Source organism: Gastrolobium bilobum, unplaced genomic scaffold (genome assembly GCF_033153095.1).
Source record: "Gastrolobium bilobum isolate Gb01-03AN ecotype WA unplaced genomic scaffold, APGP_CSIRO_Gbil_v1 utg302219, whole genome shotgun sequence".
Taxonomy (NCBI): Eukaryota; Viridiplantae; Streptophyta; class Magnoliopsida; order Fabales; family Fabaceae; genus Gastrolobium; species Gastrolobium bilobum.
The window spans coordinates 35,732-47,150 of record NW_026898200.1 but is presented as its reverse complement, the minus strand read 5'-3'; the positions used below and the strand labels follow the sequence as shown (position 1 = coordinate 47,150).

General features: G+C 43.9%; 2 long non-coding RNA genes across 4 annotated transcripts; both read left to right on the top strand.

Annotated features, from left to right (window-relative positions):
- The first annotated feature begins 228 nt into the window (after nt 1-228).
- Nucleotides 229-1,683, top strand: LOC133313783 (uncharacterized). Of its 2 annotated transcripts, XR_009751855.1 has the most exons (4): nt 229-418; nt 716-792; nt 892-958; nt 1,390-1,683. It is a non-coding gene; the product is annotated as an uncharacterized LOC133313783 (long non-coding RNA). The 2 variants fall into 2 exon arrangements; XR_009751856.1 differs by having other exon boundaries at nt 892-1,683.
- Nucleotides 1,684-8,184: 6,501 nt separating this feature from the next.
- Nucleotides 8,185-9,592, top strand: LOC133313784 (uncharacterized). Of its 2 annotated transcripts, XR_009751857.1 has the most exons (4): nt 8,185-8,345; nt 8,643-8,719; nt 8,819-8,885; nt 9,317-9,592. It is a non-coding gene; the product is annotated as an uncharacterized LOC133313784 (long non-coding RNA). The 2 variants fall into 2 exon arrangements; XR_009751858.1 differs by having other exon boundaries at nt 8,819-9,592.
- Nucleotides 9,593-11,419: the final 1,827 nt, after the last annotated feature.

The window sequence follows — 11,419 nt, the reverse complement described above, 5'->3', positions numbered from 1 at the left end:
AAGTGTAATTAATTAATTAAACATGTTTTAGTGAGTGAAATTAAGTATAAGGCTTAATTAAATGAATCTGAGTCACTTTGGAGTTAAAAAGTGTACTCAGTGAAAATTAAGGGGTATAAATGGGTACTGGCAAAAGTACCCAAAATATAAAAATAAAAATAGTAATATTCCTAGAATAATATTCCAGACTTTTGGGTAAAGTTTGGTAACCTTGATGGTTTTGGATGATTCAAAAGCCTAAATCGCTTAGAATCTCGCCCTCTTTCATAATCCTAGCTTTGTTTTGAGTGGGGAGCATTGTGGAGAGAGATATTACCTCTCAAAAATTCGGCCCTTTGGTGAAAATTGGGGTTTTGAGAGTTTCTACCTCCATTGAAGCTTGAGGAGCCATCAATCCTTGGTTGTGTGACCATTGGTGGTAAGATTCTAACCCTTGAACCTCATGATTCCTTGAAATTTGCATGAGTTAGGGTTTGTGAATAGTAAATTGGGATTTTTATGAAATGTAGTTGAATTAGCTATGTTCTAGGAAGAATGGAGCTTAGAGCATGTTATGGAAAATGCTAGGAATGTCATTTAATCGGTGGAAATGAGCCTAGATAGTCATTTGATAATTGTTCATAATATTGGAAAATTCATGCTTGGATTGGTTAGTATTCTAGCATGTTGAACAATTAGTGAGTTGAATGATTGATTGGATCCTTGTGATGTCTAGGATTGAGACATTTGGACCAACCGTGAGTGATCAACCATTGGAGCAAGCTATGGAGCTTGAATAGCTCATTGGAATTGGTAAGCTCATACTTGTGTTGTGCTTTGAATTGAGTAATTGATGGTTGATTGTGAAATACTCTTGGATGCAATGTGTTGATTGCATTACACCATGTGTAGGTGTATGTTTGTAAAAGTTGATTGCTGAAACTGTTGGTGAAGAACAAAGGTTGACTGAAGCATTGAGGTAAGCCTTCGGACCTTGGGTGTAATTCCCTTGACTGTTCTACCAAGCCCTGAAAGGGTGGAGGTTGTGATTGTGTATATAAATGCAATAAAATAGTGTAATGCTTTGTTATACGTATGTGTATGCATTTGGTGTGGCATAGGATGGTGTTTCCCTATGTTGGTATGTTGCATGACGATGCGTAAATCATACTTGGTAGTTAGCTGGCCAGTAGGACTATTTGCATCTGAGTTTCCTTAGGACAGCTTGAGAGCTCGAGGGATTTCTCCTGGAGATGTATTGCACTTTGCATAGATATGTATTTACTGCATTATTATTGTTATTGCTATTACACTGATATGGAACTGTGGGGTGGAGAGATGCTCCAAGGACCCCTGGTTTACTGGATATATTCGTATATCTCACCCCGTGTTGTGGGGACCCCCTTTCAGGTAAGGATGCTGCAGGAGCCTCTGGTGGCAAGTGGCCATATCTGGATTATGCATGAAATATGGCATTTCTTTGAGTTTATGCATGCCTTTTGTAGTTGACATGTATAGGATTTTATTTTGAAAGCCCATGGTCATTTGTATATCTTGATTCATTGGATGAACTTAGCCTATGCTCATGCCTTTGGTTACACCTTTTGTTGATGGGAGCCAAGGGAATGATCATAGTGTTTTGTAAGCTAAGTTCTATGATTTGTAAAGGATATGTAATGTAAATGATGCCTACTTGAAATTCAATATATGCATGCTTGTTATGTATTGAGTTGTTGAATTGGTTGGGCTGAAAATCAATTAGGTACCCTTTTGTTTAAACTGGTAAACGATGAGAAAACAAAGGTCATGCTGCCCAAATTCTAGCTAAATCTCATGAGGAGAGGTTGGATGAGTGCTAGGATTTAGTTTTGGGGCATGGACAATTGGGGTTTGTAATGGGGATGCATTTTCCCCTAGGCTTGGACTTGAGAAATGTGGGAATTGGAATTCCCTGGCAGCGCGCTTAAGCGCCCAGGAGCGCGCCCAAGCGCCCTGCTGCCCCTGCGAGTGCCAATGCATTCTGCCTCCTCGCGCTGGAGCGCCCAAGTGGGGGCTTAAGCGCCCAGGATTGCGCGCTGGAGCGCCCTGGCGTGCGCTTAAGCGCCCTTTGCTGCAGAAAGTTGGGTGGCTTACTGCCCCCTCGTGTTTTAGCGCCCAGGGTGGGGCTTAAGCGCCCAGGGTTGCGCGCTTGAGCGCCCTGGTCCGCGCTTAAGCGCCCTTCGCCACTGAAGGAGGAGATGCTTCTGTCTCTGCGCGCTAAAACGTCCCCGTGGGAGCTTGAGCGCCCAGGATAGCGCGCCTGAGCGCCCTGTTGCGCGCTTAAGCGCCCATCCACACTGGAATGCCTGATGCTTACTGCCTCCGTGCGCTTAAGCGCCCAGATGGAGGCTTTAGCGCCCGATAGCGCGCGCTTGAGCGCCCGGTAGCGCGCTGAAGCGCGCGGGGCCTGTGACCAACACTCTCTTGTGTTGCTTCAAATTGTCCTAACTTGGGCTACAGTGCTCCGATTTGAGCACGGTTTGAAGCCACGGGTAGCTAATGAAGAAACCTACAATATAGTAGAAGTATTGAACTAAACAAGAAGTAAATTAATGGTTTAAAAATGGAAAATGAACATGATGTTAAGCTTAATTTATCTGTTTCCGCAAGGTAATATGGTTATGATCACGAAATTGGGTATTATAAGTTCGGTACGTTTTAAAATGAAAAATTTATCCGGATTTTAATTGAACCCATGTGATTGTAACTGCGCTTAATATCATAATGCGATGTTAACAAACCGGTTCTAGAACGGGGTGTTACATTTTATGGTATCAGAGCAGTTTCGTCGGGAATAACTGTTAGCTATTGTTGAGTATGCTTAGTGTTTGATGCTTTATAGTTGTTTTAGTACTCTGTATGATTATTGCATTTGTGATCACTAAGTGTGGGCCTGATCAACTCACTTCTTTGTGTAACATGTGTAGTGACATGACGAGGAACCGAAACAACCCCGGACCATCAAACACCAATGCTCAGCCAGAACCTGTTTTGGCTGCTCTTGTGAGGCCTAGAAGTGGCCGTGGGGCAACGGGCGTACAGCCTGATCCCGTGGCTGAAGCTCTTGCAGCCGTTCAGAGAGAGTTGGCTGCTAGCAGGCAAGCCAATGAAAATTTGTTAAAAACAAATGAAGACTCGCGGACTGCTATGGCCGCGATGATGACCGAGTTGAGGACGTTGAGGGGTCCTAGGCCCGTGAACCGGCAACCCACTCCTCCTCCTCACACTGCTACGCCTTCTCCACCTCCTTCACAGGAAGAGGGTGGAGTGGGTAACAATGAGGGTGAAGGTAGTCACCACTCTGGAAGTCGGAGTCATCACACTGAGGTTCGTCAACCTCAAGTTGAAAATGTCGGTGATCATGAAATGGAGGAAAGGAGATTGACGGCTTTCCGAAAACATAAACCTCCTTCTTTTAAGGGAGGTTATGAGCCAATGGCGGCTGCAAAATGGCTCCAAGCGATGGAGAAGATATTCAGGGTGATGAGGTGCCCTGACGCAATGAAGTTGGCTTACTCTGTTTATATGCTGGAAGAGGAAGCAGAAGATTGGTGGACAAATACCGTGCAGCCATTAGAAGCTGAAGGTCGGGAGATCACATGGCGGTTATTCGAGACATTGTTCTTGGATAACTACTTCCCTAGAGAGGCTAGGGAACAAAAGCAGAATGAGTATAACGATCTCAAACAAGGGTCGATGTCTATTGACCAATACTTCTCAAAATTCAATGAGTTGGTGAAATACGCCAACTATGGGCGAGCCTTACCCACCCCGGCTGAAATGACCTCCAAGTTCCAATGGGGTCTTAATGAGAAGATGTCTCGGAAGATGTCAAATTGTGACATCCGAGAGTTCAGTCGGTTTGTAAACCAGTGTAGAAAGGTGGAAGAAGTGTATAAGGTGTCCCAAACCAAGAAGTCTTCTGAGGCCCAGGCACCTAGTTCCAATAAAGCAACGGGCTCAGGTTATTGGAAGAACAGGAAGGTGCAAGGCAAGAAGCTGAATGCGAATAAGCCCTTTGACTTGTTCAAAAAACCCGGTACTCAGAAGAAGTTTGTTGATAGAGGACCTCCTCCCAAGTGCAAGGGATGTGGCAAAGAGCATAGAGGTCCATGTGCTACTGGTGAGGTGATTTGCTTTAAATGTGGAAGATCCGGTCACTACTCCAGGCAGTGTCCTCAGAACGAAGCAAGGACTATGGCAGTTCAAGCTACTGCTGTTCCGGTCTCTGTTGTTCAACCTATGCTAGAGTCTCAGACGGTTGGTAGAGTATATACCATGGACCGTCAACAATCGGAGAAGGCTCCGAATCTAGTGAAAGGTACAATTTACATTGATAATATGGATGTTGAAGTGTTGTTTGATTCAGGAGCTACACACTCCTGTATGTCTGATTTTATGGCCGTTGGGCTAAATTTGCAAATGTATGACATTCGCCCTCCAATGAAAGTGGTTACTGCTACTGGAGAGGAGTGTTATACATCCGTGTTGTGTAAAGATGTTGAGTTCAAATATGAAGGCCGAGATTACGTGCTGGATTTTATTTGTTTACCTATGATCAGCCTTCAAGTTATCTTGGGTATGGACTGGTTGTCAAAGAACTGTGCTATGATAGACTGCTGCGGTAAAAGGATTGTGCTTGATGCTGATGATTCTGCTACTAGTTCTTCCCCATATCTATCTGTGTTGCAGGTTAGAAAGGCTTTGAGGGCCGGGGCATTGGGATATGTCTTTGTGGGGGGTTTAGTAGGCGGAAGTCATGAGGAGATTGGCACTATTTCCGTGGTGAGGGAGTTTGTGGATGTGTTTCCAGATGAAATTCCACAACTTCCGCCTCATAGAGAGATTGAGTTCACGATTGATCTGTTGCCTGGTGTGGGGCCTATCTCTCTGGCTCCGTATAGGATGTCACCACCGGAATTAGCCGAGTTAAAGAAGCATATTGAAGAGCTTTCGGCTAAGCAGTTTATCCGGCCAAGTGTGTCCCCGTGGGGAGCACCAGTCATTTTTGTTAAGAAGAAGGACGGTAGCATGAGATTGTGCACTGATTACCGTCAGTTGAATAAGGTTACCATTAAGAACAAGTATCCTCTCCCTCGCATAGATGATTTGCTTGATCAGTTGAGGGGTGCTTGTGTTTTCTCAAAGATTGATTTGAGGTCGGGTTATCATCAAATCCGAATTAGGCAGGAAGATATTCCGAAGACTGCCTTCCGATCTAGATATGGACATTATGAGTATCAAGTAATTCCATTTGGACTCACTAATGCTCCTGCGGTGTTTATGGATTACATGAATCGCATATTTAAGCCGTTTCTGGATCAATTCGTGATTGTGTTTATTGATGATATCCTGATATATTCCAAGAGTAAGGAAGAGCATGAAGGTCACTTGAGAACTGTGTTGCAAATTCTCAGAGAGAAACAGTTATATGCAAAGCCTTCTAAATGTGAATTTTGGCTTTCTCAAGTGCAATTTCTGGGTCACGTTATCTCTGCTGAGGGAGTAGCGGTTGATCCTAGCAAGATAGAGGCAGTTGTTGATTGGGAGAGACCCAAGACAGTAACAGAAATAAGAAGTTTTCTGGGTTTGGCTGGTTATTACCGGAGATTCATTAAAGAATTTTCAGCCATGGTGTTGCCATTGACCCGTTTGACCCGGAAGGATACTCCATTTGTTTGGACACAAGAATGTGAAGAATGCTTTCAGAGCCTTAAGGAGAAACTGACGACCGCTCCGGTGTTAGTACTTCCCGACCCGGAAGGTGAATTTGAGCTATACAGCGATGCTTCCAAGAAGGGATTGGGATGTGTGCTGATGCAAGATAGGCGAGTGGTAGCTTATGCATCGAGGCAATTGAAACCGCATGAAGAAAATTATCCGACCCATGACCTTGAGCTTGCTGCAATTGTTTTTGGGTTGAAACAGTGGAGGCATTTCTTGTATGGAATGCAATTTGCAATATTCAGCGATCACAAGAGTTTGAAATACTTGTTTGATCAAAAGGAGCTGAATATGAGACAACGACGGTGGACCGAGTTCCTAAAAGACTATGATTTTGAATTGAAATATCATCCTGGCAAGGCTAATGTTGTAGCTGATGCACTGAGCCGTAAATCTGTGAGCATATCAAGCATGATGATTAGAGATTATGATGTGATAGAGAGGTTCAGAGATATTCAATTATCTAAAATCTTTCCATGTAAAATTTGTGGCTTTGAAATCACGAGCATTGAGAATGAACTGATGACCAGAATCAAAGAAGCCCAGCTGCAAAATGAAAGTGCTAGACGACTAAAAGGTCAGAGTGGTGTATCCTGCAATGATGAGGGTATACTATTATATCAGGGTCGTGTAGTTGTACCTAGGCAGTTGGCGGAAGAAGTGATGACAGAGGCTCATAAGGGTCATTTTACAGTTCATCCGGGAGCTACAAAGATGTATCAGGACCTAAAGATGAATTTCTGGTGGCCTGGTATGAAGAAAGATATTGCCGAATTTGTCTCTAAGTGTCTCATTTGTCAGAAGGTAAAGATTGAGCATCAAAAGCCTTCTGGTATGTTGCAACCTCTGGATGTTCCTGAATGGAAATGGGAGAGTATCTCCATGGATTTCGTAGTGGGATTGCCGCGAACACAGGCTAGTTATGATTCTATATGGGTGATTGTGGATAGATTGACAAAATCCGCACACTTTTTGCCAGTTCGGGTAGATTTCTCTGCGGAGAGATTGGCTAGGCTCTATGTGAAGGAGATTGTGAGGCTTCATGGGGTGCCTGAGAGCATTGTTAGTGATCGGGACCCGAAGTTCACTTCTCGCTTCTGGGGAGCATTGCAGGAGGCTCTTGGCACTCAGTTGAGACTGAGCACTGCTTATCACCCACAGACGGATGGTCAGACTGAGAGGACCATTCAGACGTTGGAGGATATGCTGAGGGCTTGCACCCTGGAGCAGGGTACTGCATGGGATCGATATCTCCCGCTGGTTGAGTTTTCATATAATAATAGTTTTCATGCTAGTCTGGGTATGGCTCCCTACGAGGCCTTGTATGGTCGCAGGTGTAGGACACCTACTTGTTGGTCAGAGGTTGGAGACACAGAGCGGTTTGGATTGGATTTTGTTCAGGAGACTACTGAGCAGATCAAAATGATTAGGGATCGTCTGAAAAAGGCTCAGGATCGTCAGAAAAGTTACTATGATCTCAAGCATCGACCTCTAGAGTTTGAGGAGGGAGATCATGTGTTCCTGAAGCTGTCACCGGTTACGGGTGTGGGACGAGCCCTTGGAGTGAGGAAGCTGAGTCCGAGATTTATTGGACCCTACCAGATTCTTCGTAGGGTGGGACCGGTTGCCTACCAGCTTGCCTTACCTCCGCAATTGGCAAATTTGCATGATGTGTTTCATGTTTCTCAGCTGAGGAAATATGTAGCTGATCCTTCTCATGTGGTTCAACCTGATAATGTTGAAATCCGGGAGAATTTGAAGACTCCTATTGGACCACTGAAGATACTCGAAAGAGATGAGAAGAAGCTGAGAAATAAATCTATTCCTATGGTGAAAGTCCAGTGGGAAGGAAGGACGCCTGAAGAGTCCACTTGGGAGCGGGAAGATGAGCTTCTCCGGCAATATCCTGAGTTTAAGGACAGGTACGTTCTTGATTTTGCGGACAAAATCGCTAAAAGGTGGGGTGACTATAATAGCCCATCTTAATTAATTAGTAAATCAAGTGTAATTAATTAATTAAACATGTTTTAGTGAGTGAAATTAAGTATAAGGCTTAATTAAATGAATCTGAGTCACTTTGGAGTTAAAAAGTGTACTCAGTGAAAATTAAGGGGTATAAATGGGTACTGGCAAAAGTACCCAAAATATAAAAATAAAAATAGTAATATTCCTAGAATAATATTCCAGACTTTTGGGTAAAGTTTGGTAATTATTGGAGTTGAATAGATAGACGAACCAATACCCGCTTAAAGCCACTTAACCTATGTTAAGTGACTAAAAGCCACCAATGAACCCCATTTCCCCCCAAGCAACCCGTCGAGCCAGAAAGGAGAGAGAAGAAGAGAAGAAGAGAAGAAGAGAGAGGAAAGAGAGAGAGAGAGAGAGAGAGATCAAACCTTGACCGTTTTGGATGATTCAAAAGCCTAAATCGCTTAAATCTCGCCCTCTTTCATAATCCTAGCTTTGTTTTGAGTGGGGAGCATTGTGGAGAGAGATATTACCTCTCAAAAATTCGGCCCTTTGGTGAAAATTGGGGTTTTGAGAGTTTCTACCTCCATTGAAGCTTGAGGAGCCATCAATCCTTGGTTGTGTGACCATTGGTGGTAAGATTCTAACCCTTGAACCTCATGATTCCTTGAAATTTGCATGAGTTAGGGTTTGTGAATAGTAAATTGGGATTTTTATGAAATGTAGTTGAATTAGCTATGTTCTAGGAAGAATGGAGCTTAGAGCATGTTATGGAAAATGCTAGGAATGTCATTTAATCGGTGGAAATGAGCCTAGATAGTCATTTGATAATTGTTCATAATATTGGAAAATTCATGCTTGGATTGGTTAGTATTCTAGCATGTTGAACAATTAGTGAGTTGAATGATTGATTGGATCCTTGTGATGTCTAGGATTGAGACATTTGGACCAACCGTGAGTGATCAACCATTGGAGCAAGCTATGGAGCTTGAATAGCTCATTGGAATTGGTAAGCTCATACTTGTGTTGTGCTTTGAATTGAGTAATTGATGGTTGATTGTGAAATACTCTTGGATGCAATGTGTTGATTGCATTACACCATGTGTAGGTGTATGTTTGTAAAAGTTGATTGCTGAAACTGTTGGTGAAGAACAAAGGTTGACTGAAGCATTGAGGTAAGCCTTCGGACCTTGGGTGTAATTCCCTTGACTGTTCTACCAAGCCCTGAAAGGGTGGAGGTTGTGATTGTGTATATAAATGCAATAAAATAGTGTAATGCTTTGTTATACGTATGTGTATGCATTTGGTGTGGCATAGGATGGTGTTTCCCTATGTTGGTATGTTGCATGACGATGCGTAAATCATACTTGGTAGTTAGCTGGCCAGTAGGACTATTTGCATCTGAGTTTCCTTAGGACAGCTTGAGAGCTCGAGGGATTTCTCCTGGAGATGTATTGCACTTTGCATAGATATGTATTTACTGCATTATTATTGTTATTGCTATTACACTGATATGGAACTGTGGGGTGGAGAGATGCTCCAAGGACCCCTGGTTTACTGGATATATTCGTATATCTCACCCCGTGTTGTGGGGACCCCCTTTCAGGTAAGGATGCTGCAGGAGCCTCTGGTGGCAAGTGGCCATATCTGGATTATGCATGAAATATGGCATTTCTTTGAGTTTATGCATGCCTTTTGTAGTTGACATGTATAGGATTTTATTTTGAAAGCCCATGGTCATTTGTATATCTTGATTCATTGGATGAACTTAGCCTATGCTCATGCCTTTGGTTACACCTTTTGTTGATGGGAGCCAAGGGAATGATCATAGTGTTTTGTAAGCTAAGTTCTATGATTTGTAAAGGATATGTAATGTAAATGATGCCTACTTGAAATTCAATATATGCATGCTTGTTATGTATTGAGTTGTTGAATTGGTTGGGCTGAAAATCAATTAGGTACCCTTTTGTTTAAACTGGTAAACGATGAGAAAACAAAGGTCATGCTGCCCAAATTCTAGCTAAATCTCATGAGGAGAGGTTGGATGAGTGCTAGGATTTAGTTTTGGGGCATGGACATTGGGGTTTGTAATGGGGATGCATTTTCCCCTAGGCTTGGACTTGAGAAATGTGGGAATTGGAATTCCCTGGCAGCGCGCTTAAGCGCCCAGGAGCGCGCCCAAGCGCCCTGCTGCCCCTGCGAGTGCCAATGCATTCTGCCTCCTCGCGCTGGAGCGCCCAAGTGGGGGCTTAAGCGCCCAGGATTGCGCGCTGGAGCGCCCTGGCGTGCGCTTAAGCGCCCTTTGCTGCAGAAAGTTGGGTGGCTTACTGCCCCCTCGTGTTTTAGCGCCCAGGGTGGGGCTTAAGCGCCCAGGGTTGCGCGCTTGAGCGCCCTGGTCCGCGCTTAAGCGCCCTTCGCCACTGAAGGAGGAGATGCTTCTGTCTCTGCGCGCTAAAACGTCCCCGTGGGAGCTTGAGCGCCCAGGATAGCGCGCCTGAGCGCCCTGTTGCGCGCTTAAGCGCCCATCCACACTGGAATGCCTGATGCTTACTGCCTCCGTGCGCTTAAGCGCCCAGATGGAGACTTGAGCGCCCGATAGCGCGCGCTTGAGCGCCCGATAGCGCGCGCTTGAGCGCCCAATAGCGCGCTGAAGCGCGCGGGGCCTGTGACCAACACTATCTTGTGTTGCTTCAAATTGTCCTAACTTGGGCTACAGTGCTCCGATTTGAGCGCGGTTTGAAGCCACGCATAGCTAATGAAGAAACCTACAATATAGTAGAAGTTGTGAACTAAATAAGAAGTAAATTAATGGTTTAAAAATGGAAAATGAACATGAAAATGAACATGATGTTAAGCTTAATTTATCTGTTTCCGCAAGGTAATATGGTTATGATCACGAAATTGGGTATTATAAGTTCGGTACGTTTTAAAATGAAAAATTTATCCGGATTTTAATTGAACCCATGTGATTGTATCTGACTTCCAGACCAAGAAAATATCTCATTAGACCGAGATCTGTCATCTCAAACTCCCTTGTCATTGTTCTTTTGAGTTCTTGTATCATTCCATCATTGTTCCCCATAAAGATGAGGTCATCCACATAAAGAGCCACAAACAAAACATCATCTCCAATTTTCTTTATATAAAGTGCATGTTCATAGGGGCACTGCTCAAAACAATTTTCCTTGAAATAAGTGTCAATACGAGTACTCCACGCCCGTGGTGCCTGCTTCAACCCGTAAAGTGCCTTCTTCAACCTCAGCACTTTCTTCTCTTCTCCACCTTTCATGTATCCCGGTGGCTGTTCGAGATAGACTTCTTCTTCATTTACTCCATTCAAGAATGCCGACTTGACATCCATTTGAAATATCTGCCACATATGTTGAGCTGCTTGTGAAATCAATAGCCGAATTGTCTCCATCCTTGCGACGGGAGCAAATACCTCGTCATAATCAATTCCTGCCCTTTGCTTGTAACCCTTTGCAACTAGCCGAGCTTTATATCGTTCTATCTCCCCTTGAGCCTTCATTTTCTTCTTAAATACCCACTTTACCCCAATGGGCTGACTCCCTCCAGATAGCTCGGCTAACTCCCACGTATTATTTCGATCAATGGCTTCTATCTCCTCATCCATGGCGTCTTGCCATTTCTTATCTCTGATGGCTTCTTCAAAGCTTATATTTTCAGAATCTGCAAGAAGACAAACAAA